The sequence below is a fragment of the Sinocyclocheilus grahami genome, unplaced genomic scaffold (assembly GCF_001515645.1).
Source record: "Sinocyclocheilus grahami isolate Dianchi unplaced genomic scaffold, SAMN03320097.WGS_v1.1 scaffold97.1, whole genome shotgun sequence".
NCBI lineage: Eukaryota > Metazoa > Chordata > Actinopteri > Cypriniformes > Cyprinidae > Sinocyclocheilus > Sinocyclocheilus grahami.
Genome location: NW_015505276.1, coordinates 388,705 through 409,451, shown reverse-complemented (window position 1 = coordinate 409,451; position 20,747 = coordinate 388,705). Strand labels below are relative to the sequence as shown.

The 20,747-nt window shown below is 40.2% G+C and overlaps 1 protein-coding gene across 2 annotated transcripts in view; it reads right to left on the bottom strand.

The window, feature by feature from the left end:
* The window catches only part of rhbdf1a (rhomboid 5 homolog 1a (Drosophila)), a 68,969-nt gene extending 48,775 nt beyond the window's left edge, over positions 1 to 20,194 (bottom strand). For both annotated transcript variants that reach the window (XM_016275891.1, XM_016275892.1), the window contains exon 1: positions 19,843 to 20,194. The gene's annotated coding sequence lies outside the window, so the exon portion shown is untranslated. The remainder of the gene's footprint in view (positions 1 to 19,842) is intronic.
* Positions 20,195 to 20,747: the final 553 nt, after the last annotated feature.

Sequence of the window (20,747 nt, the reverse complement as noted above, 5' to 3'; positions counted from 1 at the left end):
GGACTCTCATTCTGACGGCACCCATTCACTGCAGAGGATTTATTGCTGAGCAAGCGACGTAATGCTAAATTTCTCCAAATCTGTTCTGATGAGGAAACTAACTCATCTTGGATGACCTGAGGATGAGTAAATTGTCAGCAAATGTTCATTGCTAAGTGTATCTTTCCTTTAAACTGATTACTAATTACAAAGGAATTGTTAAAATATTTTTTTACACCAACATATACAGTGATTTTATGTCATGCAGGACATTGAATATATGCACTGCTCTGATATGAAACTACACAGACCAATAAAAGCAGCATAATTTCCATATAGCCAATACTAACTCGAATGGAGAAAAGGTCTTATTGAAATGACCGTAACTGAAGAACATGTGTTTTGCATTCACAAGCAGGTGAGAGCAACGTTTCTCAATCACAGCAGTGCACTTTTACTTTAAAGGGGTCAATCAGAAAAGTGCACGATAAATAAAGATATTGTCTCTCAAAAGTGAGAGTCGATTCTGAATCGCCTTAAGTCGTCATATTTTCGAATCTTTTGCCTGTTACCGGTATATGTCACTGGGTAACACATTTGCATAATCCCGCCTGCCCGCGAAATACGAACAGAGTCTGACCTGCCCACAAACACTTCCACTAGTTAGTATGTTTACATCATGTTGAGAAGACATCATGTTCAAGGATACCACAGAAATATAATTCGAACCTTTTGTTTTGTGCATTTCATTTTACCAAGGACTGCTTCTCTAATCTTGGCTTTTATCTTCGTTGGCTTCTAATCTTCTTAATTTGGTCTAACAAGCTCTTCGAACCACAACCTGTAAGTACGGTTGATACGTTATGTGTAGATTTTCAATTGAGTGCTCAAAATATCACGTTTTTGGGCTAATATGTGATGTATACCTAGTGCAGCTTTAGGTTTCCAGGTAAAGCACGATATTTCTGTTTTACTGAAATAGTTCTGATAATTCGCTGTGAACACACTATTTCCAAAGAATGTGTCGATTAATGTAGACTGACGTTGTTCTAATTACTTCTCTCTTAGGAGCTAAACTTTAGCTGTATTATTGTCTGATTTAAAAACAAACTGTGTTAAAAAAAAAAAAAAAAAAACGGAAGACTTCCTCTGAAATATCTGGTTGAACAGGATGCTGTCAGGTTTAAATGGTACACAGAGATGGCTGTGTTTTGTGTGATCATCAGAGGGTGTTAGCCCAGTGCCCTGTCGGAGCAAGTTAAAAATAAAATCATAAAGGGAAGAGTTAGGGTTGGGTATGACTTTGTCCTCACACCCTCACATGACTTCAGTGTAACAGCACTCAACTCAGCAGCAAATACCACATCTGCCCAGTACTTCACTCTATAAAAACTTTGTGCATGTCTTTACATAAACTACTGTCGGGAAACATTTGTTAATGGAGACATACGGTTACTGGGATTTCTTTATGCTTGATCATATTTTCTGACATGTTGTTTGCACTTCTGGTCTTGCTGGAATCCCTTCCCCCCGATGGCAGAGATTATGGGAAAGGAAATGATCTTATCACACAAGGCCCGTCCCTTTCATGTGCAAGTTGCAAATGCAAACAGTGATCAGTGTGTATGACTCCTGCGCAGGTGAAGCTCGTTATCATGAAAATGAAACTCTGGGAAGTAGGCAGCAGGGCTTGAAGGTGCAGATCTGGTTCTTGTGGTTTAGAAAGACAGTCTAACCCGGGGCACAAGAATGTGGGCTGATGATACAGTTTCACTGTCTACCGCAGTGACAGTTGAAAGGAATTATTCTCACTCCTCATGTCGTTACAAACCTGCATGACTTTCTTTCCTCAGAACACAAAAAGAGAATATTCTGAGCTCTTATAAGGAATGTGGTAGAGAATAAAAAGAAAGCACAATGTTTAGTATTCTAAAAATAGCACCTCATAACTCATGCACAATATTCCAAGTGTTCTGAAGCCATGCGATGACAACATTTCAAATCCTCACAGCCTTGAATCACATGATCCAGTAAACAAAAACCGTTTAAATGATTTATTCAGCAAACCAATCCTGGCTAACCACCTACCGGACCTAACCCTAACTCTAACCCATCTGCTAAATAAAAAAAAATTTGAAAAATGCACCAAACAGTCGCTAGTAGCCATTGCCTTCCACAGTATTTTTTTTATACTATGTAAGTCAATGGATACCAGCAACTGTTTGGTAACCAACATTCTTCTAAAATTTCTTCTTTTATGTTCCACAGAAGTAAGAAACTCATACAGATTTGGAACAACTTGCGGGTGAGTAAATGATGACAAAATGTTTGGGTGAACCATTGATTTAAGCAGTATATTACATAACAATGTTTGTTAACAATAATGGAGTTTATTGTAAAGCGTTAAAGTGCGTTCATATTATTGAAAAAGAAAAAATGTAGGATGGGGACCTGGTTCTGTTATTCGTTGTTGATTATATGGAAGCAGATCAGAATGCAAACTTGCAGTGGATTGTAAGAAAGGGGCAGAGTTTATGCACACAAAACGATTGGAGATGTCCAAATTCTTCTAAAATTTCTTCTTTTATGTTCCACAGAAGTAAGAAACTCATACAGATTTGGAACAACTTGCGGGTGAGTAAATGATGACAAAATTTTGGGGTGAACCATCGATTTAAGCAGTATATTACATAACAATGTTTGTTAACAATAATGGAGTTTATTGTAAAGCGTTAAAGTGCGTTCATATTATTGAAAAAGAACAAATGTAGGATGGGGACCTGGTTCTGTTATTCGTTGTTGATTATAAGCAGATCAGAATGCAAACTTGCAGTGGATTGTAAGAAAGGGGCAGAGTTTATGCACACAAAACGATTGGAGATGTCCAGCAGAGTCTGACCTGCCCACAAACACTTCCACTAGTTAGTATGTTTACATCATGTTGAGAAGACATCATGTTCAAGGATACCACAGAAATATAATTCGAACCTTTTGTTTTGTGCATTTCATTTTACCAAGGACTGCTTCTCTAATCTTGGCTTTTATCTTCGTTGGCTTCTAATCTTCTTAATTTGGTCTAACAAGCTCTTCGAACCACAACCTGTAAGTACGGTTGATACGTTATGTGTAGATTTTCAATTGAGTGCTCAAAATATCACGTTTTTGGGCTAATATGTGATGTATACCTAGTGCAGCTTTAGGTTTCCAGGTAAAGCACGATATTTCTGTTTTACTGAAATAGTTCTGATAATTCGCTGTGAACACACTATTTCCAAAGAATGTGTCGATTAATGTAGACTGACGTTGTTCTAATTACTTCTCTCTTAGGAGCTAAACTTTAGCTGTATTATTGTTTTATGTAAAGGTGCTTGGTCAATGGGAGCGCTCGCTAACTTGCGCAAGGACTCCTCTTTGAGCCAATCACAGCAGGCTTGGCCAGCTGACCAATCAGAGCAGAGTAGGCTTATGGAAGGGAGGGGTTTGCTCCGAACTTGCTTGGAACGAATCGTTTCGAAATCATTGGCAAATGACTCTAATATTAAATGTATATTCTGAGAAAATTACAATGTTTTCTGGCCTTAGATGCATTTAAACCTGTTGTAGGGGACTCCAACACAATATTAGGACAATTTAAAATACCACATGGCTTGCTCTTTAAGCTCCCCTAAACGCTGTGGTTTATTAATAGGGTAAACAACATATGAATGGTTTAGAGCTGTGTTTGCATATTAAACTGGGATAGAAGAAAAATGTTTTAATGGAAAAACACACACTTCAACATTAAATGCACACAAACAGACTGAACAACAACAATGAATCAAGGCAGAATGTCTCTGCAACTCTATGGACGTGAAGGCAACTCCCACCACAGATGTCAAAAGGATCAATAGTGTCAACATTTCAGTTTGTGGCAGCATTTTGACAGGACATTTGACCTCTTTTCATTCCATCTGACTCTCGCTGTGCTGAGTTTCCTCTCAGGAGAGCAGCTTTACAAACAGAGAAACAACCCATATTTTAAGCAGCTCCCTGACAGAGAGGCTCCAAGCTGCATCTCCAACCTGCTAAACAAGTGACTGATTGTCTGCTGGAGGTCAGACATTTTCCTGTTAAGCGAGCTAAGAGCGGACTCTCAGTCACAGCGTGCCCAAAAACATGTGACCCCATCTAAATAGTTTCCAGCATGATATCAGCCTGAATCAGGCCATAGAAACTCTTACTGTGCTCTTGGTATGAGCCTGATGAGCATTAAGCAGAACAGAAGGTCAGAAGATGGGCCTATCATTGCAAGGAAAGAAACACTCTTTGGAAATGTTCATCCAAAAATTGCATTTGTCGTCATCTGTAATGCTAATCACTTCTTTTAAAAATAAATAAATAAATATATATATATAGTCCAAAATACATCTGTTGTATAAAAGAGAAATTATTTTTTAATAACATTACAAGGTAAGAAACGTAATAATAAAACATGCATAAATGAATTTTTCACAATAAGATCAAAACATGCATTTAGAAAATAGATGTTAAAGTCATTCCGACTAACAATATTCTTCAAACTGCACATAAACTGCCTCAAATGGTGAAGGTTGTGCACATGAATATTCACATTCTGATGTCTGAACGGCAGTGTGTGTCAGCCATAAGTTACTTGACTGGACATTTCCAGAAATTTTCCAACCTACAATTAAATTTTGCTTCGAGGTGTACACAAAATAAGTGTTTTTGTGAATGGAACCCAACAGAATGCAGGGGTCTTTTTAAAGAGCTGTGAGATGCTAAAAAAAAATTACACACTCGCACCACAGCACCCAAATAATTTCCACATTTGCAGATTTCAAATGTGATTGAAAGGCTCGCACTGAGTGCTCTAAGTAAGTGTGTGATTTTCTTGAGCAACAGACCATAACAATTTCTTGCAGAATACTACAGTAGCCATGCGGCCCCCATTAAGCCGGTGATCTCTGTTATAGTCATAGAGTTTTGCGAGCTGTTGGCAGTGGCTGTGGCTGTACATTTTCAGTCTCCACAGTCAAGAGGTCTAAGCAAGCGGCCACTTCCATTCACACGTCAGAATCATTTCTGCCGCTTTTGTGAGTGCTCACGCTGGAGAGCTGGGAGTGACCTTGAGCGCTGTTGACAACACGCAATTACAACACAGGGTTGGGAGAGAAAGAAGGAAAAAGAAAACAGCAGGAGGGGAGCAGCAGGCCTCTTACAAACAGGGAAAAACAGCAATTCCAAGCAGGCAGGCTTAGTTTCCTTCCTTCAGACATCGCACACACACCAGAGCAGGAGCATGTGTGAGTGTGACATACTTGCTTACCATGGCTGTGGACAGACAAGACAAGAACAGAACGAAAGTGCTCTCGTCAGCGCTCCACATGGCCGTGATGAGTCTGCAGTTGTGCGTGCCACGCTTGTGCAAGAGTGTGTGCGAAAATCTGGGCTCCATCCCAGAGCAGCAATCTAACAGCTTCTATTATTGCTTTGTTTTTATCATGATGCTCGCCGTCAACATGGCAAGCGCTCGTTTGTTCTCTTTTTCCTGTTTTAGTCTCCCAAAAGAAGAGGTCTCATGTGGCACATGCTTTTTTTCTGTGCTTGATCTAACTCCTACATATTTGAAAGAGTTGACATAATTTGGCGGGCCCACAACCGTGCCAAGTTATGATTAATGGAAGGGAGAGTTGGCTGGATGGCATCCACATAGTTTTATGCTAGGCATGCTGCACGCCCAAAACGACACATCTGGTGACATAATGTTCAATAGAACATGTTTTTTTTCAGGTAGAATCAATGAGAAAATCATTTATAAAGACCTTCTCAAACCATGGAAGCTTGTGCAATGCGTTCACACTGACCTTACGGGAATCTTCTTGTCAGTTATTATTAGTCATCATCATGCATCCACCTACTCCCAAAAGGCCATCGAAGGCCAAGTCACACAGCGGCACAAAACACACCCTCGGTTTTCGGTTTGAAGTCTAGACTAGTTTGATTCTGTCCAGACTGCACATGACTTCAAGTAGACAAACAGGGTCGGCACCCTCCTCAGACTCATGCCACACTGTATGCTAAAGATAGAGACAGGCGAGTTGGCCGACCTATTTAAAAGCGGCCCTTCATCCTCACTGCAATAATATTGGTTCATAGGCATAACTACAAATGAGACGAAACAACAGCCATGCCCTCAATATAAACTGCTGCCTGCTGGATTATGCAGTCAGTGGTGATTTTCACTGTATTTTGACGTCTAAAATAGCCACTTTTACATTGCAAAGGAAGCAGAACTAAATCCATTAAATTTATGTGCAGAAAGTGGTGGAGAGGGAATTTCGTGAGCTGCTTGAAAAGAGTTACCTGCTAGGGCATGATAAGCTGCGTTCAAGTCTTTCTGGGAAGTTGCTACTTACAAAATACGATATGATGTGGTATGGAAATTTACTTTTTCATTTACTGTATATCTTCCTCTCATTTTGCTCAATAAACAGTTTGTTTCCACAATGATTTTTTAATTGAAAAACCCCAAACTTGCAATATCTGAGCTTAAAGTCGGCATGAAATGAAAATTTGCCCTGTCTATTTTGTAAATGCATGTTATAGATCTTCTTATGAGCGATTCATTGATGAACATGTTTCCTGTTTAAAAAATAATTTTGATCTCGTAATGTTTCATCAAAATGTCACCATTAACTAAATCTTCTGGTGAAAATGACAGACTTCTCTCTGGTGTCGTACGCAGGACGTCTCCAATCATTTAGTCTGTTAAAACCCTGCCCTACCACAATCAACATTTTGAGTGCAACACAAAATCAAATCCAATGGCTAAAACCAAGTCTTCACCCTATTTCACAATATCGTTAAAAATATTTTTCTCTACTTTCGTTTCATCGTGACTTTAAAAGAAAGCATTCTTATTGTTAATTGCATTTGTGTGTGCTCAACCTGTAAATAAAACCATTTCGACATTACTTCAGTGCACCATTAGAATTGGTGAAATCCCCTAAAACTGCATTCACTGTATGATGAGCTTTTTTCCTTTGTTTATTTACTTTGCATCTAAATTTGGCTTCGGTATCAAGCCCACAAGTTGACCGGCCCACCAGGAAGCTCCCATGTGGTCACTCCATCCATCAGCCTGATGTTCTCTACAAGCCTCTAAAGTGAAGAGATTATGAGAGCAAAGCAACAAGATCAGGAAGACACGTGCTTCATATGAAAAACACAACACAGTAACACTCGATGCAAAAGTGTATAATAGAAAAGCAAATAACAGATCGAAGCAGCTGTGTAAAAGTAAAACAGCTTTTAAGAGAATGATTTGTAATCTCGTTGGAGGGAAAACCTCAATGCAAGATGCTACTGATCAAAGCCCTTCCTGAGGAAACACCCACAACATTACCAAAGCTCTCAAAAATGACATGCTCACACATTGTTTCACACCACCAGCACTGCTTCTGGACTTAATAAACCCTCACCCTCAAATTTAGAAACTCTTTTTGCTCATTAAAGCCATGTTGATGAGTCTAAGAAGCCGTAGTTACTGAATTATGCCTGTAACTGTGCACAGGACAGGACTGACAGCAGACTTAAAAGCATCTCTACTGAATCTCACTGATCTAAAGAGCTACAACAGCCCTGCAGCATTACGTCATAGTTACAGAAATAATGTTCAACAGAATGCCACAATCTGTCAGATTGAACCAAATCAAACAACACATGAAATTGACAAGACACACAAAAGTTAAATTTTCAGAGTACATGATTTATGCTCCAAAACATACACAAAGTATATGTAAAAGAACACGTTTCCACCCAGCAAATGCATTTAACTATGATTCAGACCATTTTTTTGCCTTTAAAAGTACATAAAAAATGTGCTAAAATATACAGCAAAGGTGTGAAACACAGCTGCGCTTTGTGCCTAACAGTGCCTTATATAGCACAGCCTCTACATGCCTTACTGTTTATCCATGTTACAATGCTCCACTAATTTATGATTGTTTATTCACATAATAACTATACTTATCTGTGTTTACCTTCTGTGCTGCCACATTTATAACAAACTACCAGGTATTTTTAGATAACATTAATATTAGTAGTTAGTGCCTGATAAAATTTGAGGAAACGCTGCCATTGAAAATGCTGAGTTCATCGTTACTTTGAAGACAAGCTAATCAAGTCAGTGAAATCAGCAACTAAAATGAAACCACATGAGATCATGCTACTGTCAGTACATCCTCTGGCGGAGAGTTGCAATTTTGATTTATTAAAAAAGGTAGCCCAAAAGTAACTTATTCCAGAACCAGAACCCAAATATTATGTTTCTAAAAGAAAAATTAAATGTGAGTTATTAATATATATATATATATACATAACTACAAAACAAGCTACTAACAAAAAGTAGCTCACTACACTGAATCTATATGAAATGTCTGTAAAAATACAGTCCGATGTACTGTGTTAATATGAAGGAATTTTCTGTGTTGAATTTTCAAATGTGATTTACCCGTATATTGATTCACACATTGCATTGCATTTTGTTTTAGGGTTAAAAGGAAATATATGTAAACATAACAGAAAAGGTAATGGTAATGTTTCTAGGTTATATTCATGTTTTTTTCTATTTATTTCTTTAGAGGGTGATAAAACTCTAATATGTGACTATCAGATATATTTCGTAGATAATACATCAGATAATATAATACATTTTTGAACTGAATACAGCAAAAAAAAAAAAAAAAAGTAGAACTCTACCAATATATATGTATTGAAGACACTATGATGAAATCTAGCATTTAACTAAATATTTTACAAAATCAAAACATATTTATAAACCTCAGAGAGTGCTTTAATGATTTTGAACAGGCTAACCAAAACACACACAAAAAAACTCTTTATATTATACAATACTGCACTATATTATATTATATTAATCCACTATATTAAAAATTCACATGTTACATTTTTCTGAGCTTATATCATTGTGCTAAAAATAAACAAAGAAGACTCTGGACTATATTAGCCTCTGAACTTCAGAGTTCATCTTATCTGCCTCCAAAAAGACAACAAACCCAACAATAGTCCTCAAAGGACAGCAAAGATTCCATCACATCACATCCGCCTCAAGTGAGGCAAAGGTCAGAGGTCAGAGTTCTGCTTATTTGAGGAGCCAGGGAAGGAAGTGCAGAGCAGAAGAGCTGATGAGATCCAAATGGAAGAAGGAAACTCACTCATGTCTGGGACTCTTCTCTGCTTCCGTTAGCCACATTTACGGAAAAAACACGAGTCATATTTTGATATGTCACTGATAAGACTGTGACGCTGCTGTATGCGATTAACCAGCCACAATGGCATCTGTCTATACATAGCACACAAAATAAGTCTTGTTATCAGTAATACAAGCAATGTGTCATGTTTAGCATCACTGACACTCTGTAAACATGAAGGAAAACACCTTTACGTCACATCCTGCCATCATCGCAACTTTTTCGTGCTCATCGTTACAAAAAGTCCCAGTTGTTATCATGACGTTATAAAAAAGCCTTGTTTCTCCTTATTGAATGAGTTTTAAACAGGGTTGTTATCATTAACTAAAACTAAAACTAATAAAACATTTCTGTTAATTGAAATAAAGCTGAAATAAAATAAAATATACTACCTAAACTTAAACTAAACGAACATTGTTGCCTGGGCTGTTGAAGCACTAAAATTACTAACTGAAAATTAATAAAAACTAAAACTGAATTAAAATTAACACTGAAATAAAAAATTTATGAAACCTAGTAGTAGCTAATATATTTAGGTTTATAATTTTTTTTTAATAAATACACCCAAAAGTAACTTATTCCAGAACCAGAACCCAAATATTATGTTTCTAAAAGAAAAATTAAATGTGAGTTATTAATATGTCAAATTAAGTGCACAAGGTGATGAGTTTTCTCTTTTTTAACTTAAGCTACATTGAAGACATTTTTACTGTATGTATGCCTTTTGTGTTTTTTTCCCTCTCAGACCACTACTGAAAAGGGAGGTGTGCTTGTGGGACGCCCCAAGAGCTCTGACACTATTTGAATACTGCTTCTTTGAAAACATGAAACTTGCAAACTACCAGGTATTTTTAGATAACATTAATATTAGTAGTTAGTGCCTGATAAAATTTGAGGAAACGCTGCCATTGAAAATGCTGAGTTCATCGTTACTTTGAAGACAAGCTAATCAAGTCAGTGAAATCAGCAACTAAAATGAAACCACATGAGATCATGCTACTGTCAGTACATCCTCTGGCGGAGAGTTGCAATTTTGATTTATTAAAAAAGGTAGCCCAAAAGTAACTTATTCCAGAACCAGAACCCAAATATTATGTTTCTAAAAGAAAAATTAAATGTGAGTTATTAATATGTAAAATTAAGTGCACAAGGTGATGAGTTTTCTCTTTTTTAACTTAAGCTACATTGAAGACATTTTTACTGTATGTATGCCTTTTGTGTTTTTTTCCCTCTCAGACCACTACTGAAAAGGGAGGTGTGCTTGTGGGACGCCCCAAGAGCTCTGACACTATTTGAATACTACTTCTTTGAAAACATGAAACTTGATGCATTAGAGCTGTGGGGAAAACATCTGATCCGTTTTAAGCTACTTTAAGTGACAACCAAGTCCTTTCTTTCAAAAGTTGTCAAACAAGTCAGTTAACATGTCTTTTCTGTAAGTGATACTGTTAATTTTCTTTTCAACGTAATGTGTCCATTTTACACATAACAGGAAGAACTGAGTTATATAACAGGGCAGCTTTATTTAAATATCAGCACACTCCATTCACTTCAAACCTTACTCATTGTTGTTTTGCCACCCCTGTTACAGTAAACCAAAAGACCATCGGTGTACTACAGAAATGGTTAATGGTTCACTAGGTTTCTTGTGTGTGGTGACAAAGGATGGCCTTGATGTAATTTCACTCGTGCTGAATCGCTATTCAGACCTCAGATGAGCTCTTTCTGACTCCCAAGGAACCAGTACAAAAAAATTCTTATCTTATTCTTGTCTGTAGAGCTCAAACGGATGCATGTTCATCTCACAAAAAGAGTCACACCTTTGAGTTTGGTGGCCAGACTGCAATAAAACCATATAACATTAGCAGATAGTGAATAAATTGCTGAAGGTCACCAAGCTCTACGCATTTTATTATGTTTGAATCACTGCTTTCCCAATAAATGGTTAACTCTCATTAGCTATGTTTACTTTCAACCAAATAACCAATTACTAATTGGACTGATGGCTCCGAATGAATAGCCTTTATAAAAACACTGCAATTGCAATTTGAATGAGCCCAATCCCACATTACATTTCAATTGGATTGGAAGGGGTGATGTAGATGAATCAATAGGAAAAAATAAGCACTTGAATCAGATTTTTTTCTCAGTTGGATTCAAAAATATGTGATGCATATTTTTCCACATGTTTTACCTCTAACAAATGTGTTCCCTTCCGAGGGAACTTCGAACTGCGTCCTCTAGAGGTCGCTTTGGGGAACGCCTTCGGCGTGACCAGTGTCTGAAGTATACATCTAAACACGACAATGACATTGGCCGGCAACAGCCTATGACATCATTACCGGCGCGACCACAGTAGAAAAGGGCGCCGGGAGAACACGTCATCCTCTTCTTCGTCTTCACTGACCGTTTGTTTATGTTAGCGATAAGCTAAGCTAAGCACGACTAGGAGAGCATGTTCTCTCGCCAGAGGCTTTGCTCTGATACCCACAGTTTCACACGGCTCACGTGTTGTGTGTGTGTGTGTGGTGAAGAGCAAGCACGTTCAGCTCTCGAGAGAGTTGAATGTGCTCTGCATTCATTGCTTATTTCTTGTGAGGGATAAGCATGACTTGAACGCACTCGACTCACAAGGAGACGGCTTGTGCTCATTGTGATGCATTTGTGGGACTACTGAGGGGGAGGTGAGTACTACACCATTTACCCGAGTTTGTAGATAGCGTTTGCATGAGTGCGTTCACCTCTCTCGGGAATAGCCATGCATTTGCGGCAGCGGTTTCCATTCTCGCGTGATTTCTGAGGTAAACTAGAGATTCGCAGTTGATGGGCAGAACATGGAAAGAATTTGATGGGAAATTTTTTCCCTATCCGTATTTCCTTCTGTTTATACAGGAATTGTATAATGTGAATATCTGTCTGCAGTTGTTGGACAGATGATGTATATTGTTTTAGGGTTAGGACCTCTTCAGGCTAGATGATAGCCCTACATCTTCAGCTTCATGCTTACTGGACCACGCAGCCAAGTTGCTGGGCTTCTGCGAGATCCACCTAGCCATCAGGTCCCCAGTATAACGCTGCAACCTCAGGATCAGCGTATTCTCTATTCAGGTTGAGCATTTTTATAATGCTTTGTTTATAATTTTAATTTTATAATGCGAATATAATGCTTTGTGACGTGCTCCCTGATGTCCTGGCTGGGTGTTTGCTTCGAGAAGCTGCCCTGGCCAGGACGCTTGAGAGCCAAGTTCGCTGCTCCCAAGAACTTTATATGCAACAATACTGAGTTGTTAGGCCTGTCCCTGTCGCCTCCTTGGACAGTTGCCTCTATGTTGGGACCCTGTTGTTCCCTGTTGAAATGTGTGATCTCCTTTTAAGCTGGATCCCAATCTGATGTCCCATTTGCAGTCAATCTGCTCCCCACACATGGCCGTGCTCCCCTCATTGCGGGAGGGTGTTTTTATGAACTCGCCAGTCCTGGGCAGAGTATGTGAGTCCTCCTCTCTACTTGAGAGCTTGGTACTATTGATCGCTTCAGTTGAGCTGTGTTCCTCTCTCTTTGCTAAGGGTCAAGCCCTCCGCTCTTTGAGCTCTGTGACAGCGAAATCAGGTAATTTGGCCGCGTGCTGCCTCCCTGATTAGTTGCCCGTATTTGGTCGAGCCTAGTAGTGCTCCTCTTACCTCGGAGGGTTACTTTTGAGCATGCCACTCCCAATTGAGCATCTGAGGCCTCCTCTCATCAGGTCCTCCTCTCTTGGATCTCCATTGAACAGCAGTCTCAGGTTGTTAGGCCTCTCTCTGCCTCCCTGTTAGGCTGCTCTCTTTGTTGGTTGAGCTTAGCAGTGCTCTCCTCACCTTAGAGGGCTACCTTTGAGCATGCTGCTCCAAAATGAGCATCTGAGGTCTCCTCCCATCGGGTCCTCCGCACCTTGGGAGCTCCATTGAGTAGCTATTAGGGCCTTTCTGCCTCCCTGTTAGACTGCTCTCATAGGTGAGCCAAGCAGCGCTTTCTGGAGCTCCGTACAGCAACCATGTCAGGTAGCTAGGCTACGTTCTGCCTCCATGGAGGGCTGCTTTTGTGGTCGAGCTTAACAGAGCTCCCCTCTCGGCTGGTGAGTCCTCCGCTTTTAAAGTTCAGTCTAAAATCCATCTTTATGATAAGTGCACACGCTAGTTTTCTGTGTACTTCTCTAAAATCCATATTCATGGTAGGTGTGCACGCTAAGCCTCTTGCGCACCTTTCTAAAATCTTTTATGGTAAGGGTGACGTGATGCTGGCCTCATCCCCTTTCTCTGAGTTGGCTCAGGCCCCGGTTTTTACCTTGGGCCCCACTCTTCGTGTTTATCCTTTTTGATACATTTTTAGGCAGGGTGTTGCTACTAAGTTCCCAGAGTATCCTGTGATCCTCGGACAGCTCGTTCTAAGAGCAGAAGGTAGCCCCCTGGGTGACAGGCCAAAATATGGGTTTATGTCAGCCCTTATACTCGGCCGTATCCCCTTAAAGGAGTCCTTTTATTCCAATTCCAAGCCTTGAGCTTTGCCCTGGGCTCAGGCTTCCTCAAGCCAGCCCCTTACAGGTAAGTTCTTTGGCCGTAGGGGATGATGTCACTGACAGATGTCAAAATGTCCTAGTGGCAACTCCAGGCCCCGGTTTTTACCTTGGGCCCCACTCTTCGTGTTTATCCTTTTTGATACATTTTTAGGCAGGGTGTTGCTACTAAGTTCCCAGAGTATCCTGTGATCCTCGGACAGCTCGTTCTAAGAGCAGAAGGTAGCCCCCTGGGTGACAGGCCAAAATATGGGTTTATGTCAGCCCTTATACTCAGCCGTATCCCCTTAAAGGAGTCCTTTTATTCCAATTCCAAGCCTTGAGCTTCCTCAAGCCAGCCCCTTACAGGTAAGTTCTTTGGCCGTAGGGGATGATGTCACTGACAGACGTCAAAATGTCCTAGTGGCAACTCCCTTAACTTGGTTGAAGTTGGTACTTAGTTCTCGCCATAGTATTGGCATGCACTCCCCTCAGCATGGCTGCGTGGGTATACCATTCCCCAAAGCGACCTCTAGAGGATGCAGTTCGAAGTTCCCTCGGAAATGAACGTATCAGGTTACGTATGTAACCATGGTTCCCTGAGAAGGGAACGAGACACTGCGTCCTCTAGTTTCCTATTCATGCTTCGGACGTAAGCTTCAGACGAAGAAGCGGATGACGTGTTCTCCCGGCGCCCTTTTATACTGTGGTCGCGTCGGTAATGACATCATAGGCTGTCACCAGCCCATGTCATTTTCATGTTTAGATGTATACTTCAGACACCGGTCACGCCAAAGGCGTTCCCCAAAGCGACCTCTAGAGGACGCAGTGTCTCATTCCCTTCTCAAGGAACCATGGTTACATACGTAACCTGAGATGTTTTTTTACCAACTGAATATTTACTAAATATTTGCTAAAGATGCTCTTCTGACATATATATTATGTCACATTTCTTTCTTTTTAGATTTGTCATTCGGGCAAAGATTACAATTGTACTCAAGGTAGCTTCGGCGACATTATTGAACTGGCTTTCCTGTGGTCGCGTCGGTAATGACATCATAGGCTGTCACCAGCCCATGTCATTTTCATGTTTAGATGTATACTTCAGACACCGGTCACGCCAAAGGCGTTCCCCAAAGCGACCTCTAGAGGACGCAGTGTCTCATTCCCTTCTCAAGGAACCATGGTTACATACGTAACCTGAGATGTTTTTTTACCAACTGAATATTTACTAAATATTTGCTAAAGATGCTCTTCTGACATATACATTATGTCACATTTCTTTCTTTTTAGATTTGTCATTTGGGCAAAGATTACAATTGTACTCAAGGTAGCTTCGGCGACATTATTGAACTGGCTTTTTCCAGTTCCAAATGTGCTGCTGTACATTACAATACACACAAAAGTTTTGTTTGTAAAACATATAATGCACATATAGGAGAATATGATTGCCATTCAGATTGATGAAATATAGTGCATGTGAACATACCTACTGAAAATCTTCAGGTTAACTGATCGTTGCAAACGGATGTCAGTGTGAAATCGCCCCTTTGAAACACTCCAGTCTTCCATTGAACAGATAAAACAGGTTGATCATGCCACTGGTTGAGCCAATGTTGTTATTATATTCAAACAGTCGGGCCATTACAACAACCAGACTGCAATTTGGCATAGAAGAAATTACCCACTTTAATAAACCTTTCTCTGCCAGAAATGTATTTTAAATAGGAAAGCTTGATAGAAAGCAAAACCACATGTAATGAAAGTGATCCACTCTTGGCAAGACAGGCGGACAGTCAGACAGACACACACTGACGTGTGACTCATCCACAAATGATCACGCTTCTCCATTACTTACAGCCACTTGCGGCATCAACCTAGTCCAGCACTATCCTCCCGTTGTCCCTTCCACTACTATGCCGACCTAGAGCCCAGTTGGAGCGCACCTGCGACACATAATGACGACAGTCGATCGAAGCCCTGCTTAATCGGGCTTGTTACATCACCATGAATTATGATCCCCTGAATGAGATAATGTTTCGAAAACATTGCGGGACGCGGTGATGGGCCAGGGACGTCTCATGCAACTGCATTCAGCACAAACTTTAGAACAGAAGTTCTCACTCTCGAAATAAAATAATTGGCTGTATTCTTGACTGTCTCTTGTGTATATGCATGCAAAACATCACCGATTATGTTTCACAGGGGGTACTGATTTAGATGCAGGCCAGTAAATGCCTCTTCATAACACATAAGCCTGGCCTGAAGCGACACACGCCCCCTAAAAGGCTAACACGCAGGCTGTGTTTCAAAACCTGAAAAACGCTGCTGTCACAGGAAGTATGGCATAGAGATGCATCTCAGTTTATACTGCAGTCATTAAATATTCACAGCTGTGTCAACGGCTCCCCTGAAGCTGGTTTAGATCATTACATATGACATTATAATGCCTTGAAAGCCTGTCTGAAACAAGTTTATGAAAATGCCATCTGTGTATGACGTTCCATTTGTGCCAGAAACGAGTCGATTGCTTTGTACTATACATTTGTCCATGCCTACAGTCACTGCATACTTGTTAAGATAAATTAGTATATGTTGAAGTGTCTTCTTTGCTTATGTCATCTTGTCCTGTTGTCCTTCATGTCGTCTCATTTTGTTGTTTATAAAAGGATGTTTCCAAAAATTATGGCATTCTGTTTGTGCCAAAAAAGATTTGACTTTTCTTTCTGGAATTTTTAGTGTGAACACACTACTCACAGTATTTATGCTACAAAACAGCTTAACGGTGCATGAGTATGCAAACTGAGATGCACCTATAGACAAATGTAATAAACAAACTAAAGCATTCAATATTTCAATATTTTTGGGGCACAAATGAAACCTGTGTAGTCAGTTTAGTTACATTCACACATTCCGTGTTTGGAACTGAAAATCACTTTATTAACAGATGTGACTTTTAAATTGTCCTGCTCATACTATACAGTACATGTGCACTTCAAATACAACTGTAATGTTCCCACCAGGTCCAGATACTTAGCAAGGAAATCGGTAAAATAGTCCATGTGATATCAGGGGTTCAACCGTAATTTTACGAAGCTATAAGAATACTTTTTGTGCGCAAAGAAAACTAAAATAACAACTTTATTCGACAACTCTTCTCATCCTCATGCAATGCGCCGCCATTATGGAGAGAGTTATCACGATGCATGCGCCTGCTGACGCATCATGTAAACGACGCATGTGCCTGCTGATGAATGTGCGTGTTACGTAAGCAGTGGCACCATGCCACAAAAATAAATTTTTACATGATGTGGAAGCAAGCGCATGCGTTGTGATACTGTCTCCATAATGGCAGCGCGCCACAGCAGATGGGATGAGGAGGAGAAGAATTGTTGAATAAAGTCATTATTATTGCATTCTTTGCACACAAAAAGTATTCTCGTAGCTTCGTAAAATAATGGTTGAACCCCTGATGTCACATGGACTATTTTACCGATGTCCTTGCTACGTTTCTGGACCTAGGAACATTACAGTTACGTTGCTGTCTACGGAGGGTCAGAGAGCTCTCAGATTTGATCAAAAATATCTTAATTTGTGTTCCGAAGATGAACGAAGGTCTTAAGCCCAAAACCCACTGCACAATTTTTGCAATCCTAAGATCATTGCATGTCACATCGTGTGACAGGAACCTAATAAACTTGGCTACGATGTGTGTGTAGACTGTACGATGATGGCACTTATTGACCCGTACGTAGGGTTGCCAACTTCAGAAAATGAAAATACGGGACAATCACCTTACGGGGGATGGGGGTGTTGGGGGGTGAGTGACCGTGTATACACACACATATATATATAGTATGCATGAAAATGCGTATTTTTCAATTAAAGACAGCTTATAGATTTAATATGGGCAGCTTTTGGTGCTTGACACGTTTTTATTGGTCAATTTTTTTTTCAAGAATAAGGTCCAAGGTTAAGAATTATGCTATTAGTTACTTAAATATAAAATGTTTTTCTCTATTTAACAACATTACAATAGTGAAAGACGACTTCCCTTACTGATCACGTCTCTTGTGCGGCGGGATGTTGGACTCATGAAAAACAATGATCACCAAAACTGATTTACTGAAGTGAAAACACGGACGGAATTGGCGTTAGAGCGAGCGCCGCTTGCTGTGAGGCGGGAGCGACGAGCCAGCAGAGGATTGCGCAGTCTTCCTCAAACAGTTATGCTCACGATTTCTGATTTACTTAACGTATACTGCGTGAGGGGGGCTGTGATTGAATGATGACAGGTATCGGTGATCATTCTCAAGTGATCAGCACTGCTGCTGTTGTATCAATCAGAGGTTAGATCAGCGTAGCAGTCAAAAAACGGGACAAGAGAAGTCATGTACGGGACAAATCAATTAGGCCCAAAATACGGCACATCCCGGCTAATACGGGACGGTTGGCAACCCTACTCGTACGCTACGACGCACGTTAAAATAGAAGAATAAAACGTCATCAGCATGCGCTAGTTGTAAACAAAAAGAGCATGATAAATGACACTTTAGCAGTTGGTAGTTTTTATGTGTGCTGAAAAAAGTGGAAGCGGTGAAAGAGGAAGGGATAAGAGCTTGAGGTAAGCAGTTTTATGTTTTAGCTCCATGTCGCGTTGATTCCATGTCACATTTTTATTGGTTGGTCAGTAAACGTGGATCGTAGCAGCAAACACACTGTGTGATGATCTTGCTGTTAGTTTTGGTCTGCCGGTAATTCAGTTTCATAGACCTGGAGCCCCGCCTGCGTCGACCAAGACTCGTACACACACACACACACACTGGGAGGAGCAGAGACTCGTACAGTGTGTGTATGTATTGTGTACAGCCATGACTATGCAGGGATGTCTTCAGCAGGGTCTGTTGAAGAACGTGGATCGTAGCAGCAAACACACTGTGTGATGATCTTGCTGTATCGTAGGCTATCTTTGGTCACAAGACCGTGACAACGGCCGTCTTTGAACCTCTCTCACTGTACGACACAGGACCACCGATTAGGAGCCACGATCAAAGAAATCGCCACGATTGATTCACGATGCCAATCTTTCGTCTGGGACAGCCAAAAATCGTGCAGTCTGTTTAGGGCTTTACGGGTTTGGAACTACATGAGGGGGAGTAACTAATTTTCATCTTTGGGTTAACTATCCTATTAAGTCAAGGATCTTATTCAGGAGATAAGCTAGTTAATTTATGAAATAGTAATTAACGGAGCTTTTTAGCTTTGTAGTAAATAACGGAGCAGAAGCTTTTTATTTACTTATTATTTTCTAATTATTAATTATTATTTGCACTCAAAGTATGACTACTGCTTTACCAGAACCCCACATGAAAAAAGCACACACACGAGATATGCGTTCAGAGCAGACTGGAAGGCATTTTGGTTTTTGAACACAAGGCATATCTGACACACAGGTAATCAACAATCATCTGACAAGAATCACTGTGGAGGCGGGGCATCGAGAACCGTTGAACTCACGGCATCACATCACCTAGGACAGTGTAGGAAATAAGTGAATTGCTATTACTGAAGTATGCATGGAAAACACACAAACACTAGCCTATATGTAACGCTCTATATGGATATTTGGATCCGAACCATTGGCCCTCTGACAACAAATGCAGCGTTTGACAGTCATATCAGATCTGCAAAAAACAGCAAGAGGTTAGCAATATAACTGGATACAGCGATGAAGCATATATCAAGTAAACTGGACCGCAGATATAGCCTATGTAGGCAGAAGTCGTAAACACGGAACAGCACGCGCGCCTCCGCGACATGCCAACGTCTCGTGATTAAAAAACACGTACTCCTCTAACGTCAACTTCAGGGTATTTAAGCATTACACACCCTTAAAACCATTCACAGTTGAAATACACCAACATATTGCAATGATACGGTCAGATATTCTTTGTAACTGTACGATGCGTTATAATGACACATGCATCGATTTGAGCTCACGCCTCACCGGCGTATAGCCTACACAGCAAAAACAGAAAATGAAACGTTACGAAATGACCACCTACCCTTATTTGATTCAGGAAAAATGTTAACAGCGGAAATCTCCAGAACCCTGTGAAATATCAATGGTGTATAGCCTGTATTTATTTCATTTTGTCCAACGTGCGCGAAAGAATAAACAGCTGCAGATGTCAAAGTCTCTCAGTCTTGAGGCTGTCGGTGATAAAAAAATCCAATGTTAAGACATTGTAGAGCAGTTGATATGATTGTTCCCACGCAGCAGCGAGTACATTCCCACGCACGCACGCGCGACACACGGAGAGAGGCGATCGGCTCCGGGTAAGTTTAGTTTTGGTCTGCCGGTAATTCAGTTTCATAGACCTGGAGCCCCGCCTGCGTCGACCAAGACTCGTACACACACACACTGGGAGGAGCAGAGACTCGTACAGTGTGTGTATGTATTGTGTACAGCCATGACTATGCAGGGATGTCTTCAGCAGGGTCTGTTGAAGACACACACACACACCGAGCTTGTGTTATGAATTCCTCTGTTATTACAGTCGTGATATATTGTTGGGGACTAGTTGTTTAGTTACTATATGGGTTTAATATCAACAGACAGCCTGCTGTGTTGATTGCGGTTTATCAGCAGAAACTAATTTAGATAAGGAGATGTGCATGAGCGCATGATCAGAAGTTCAGATCTCATGACACACTTGTGAAATTACACAGCTTTCTTTCTTTCTTTCTTTCTTTCTCTCTTTCTAATAGAAGACAGACTATTTTATTTATTTTAATACAATATTACCATATTAATAGGCTAATATTTCAGCTATTTTTCATTATATAAACTGTAAAATTAAAAAGTATGCTTTATGTGTATGCCTCTATAAACTGTAAAGTTAAAAAATATGCTTCATGTGGTAACATTAATTGCCTGATTTTAGTAAAAAATATATTATTTTACAAG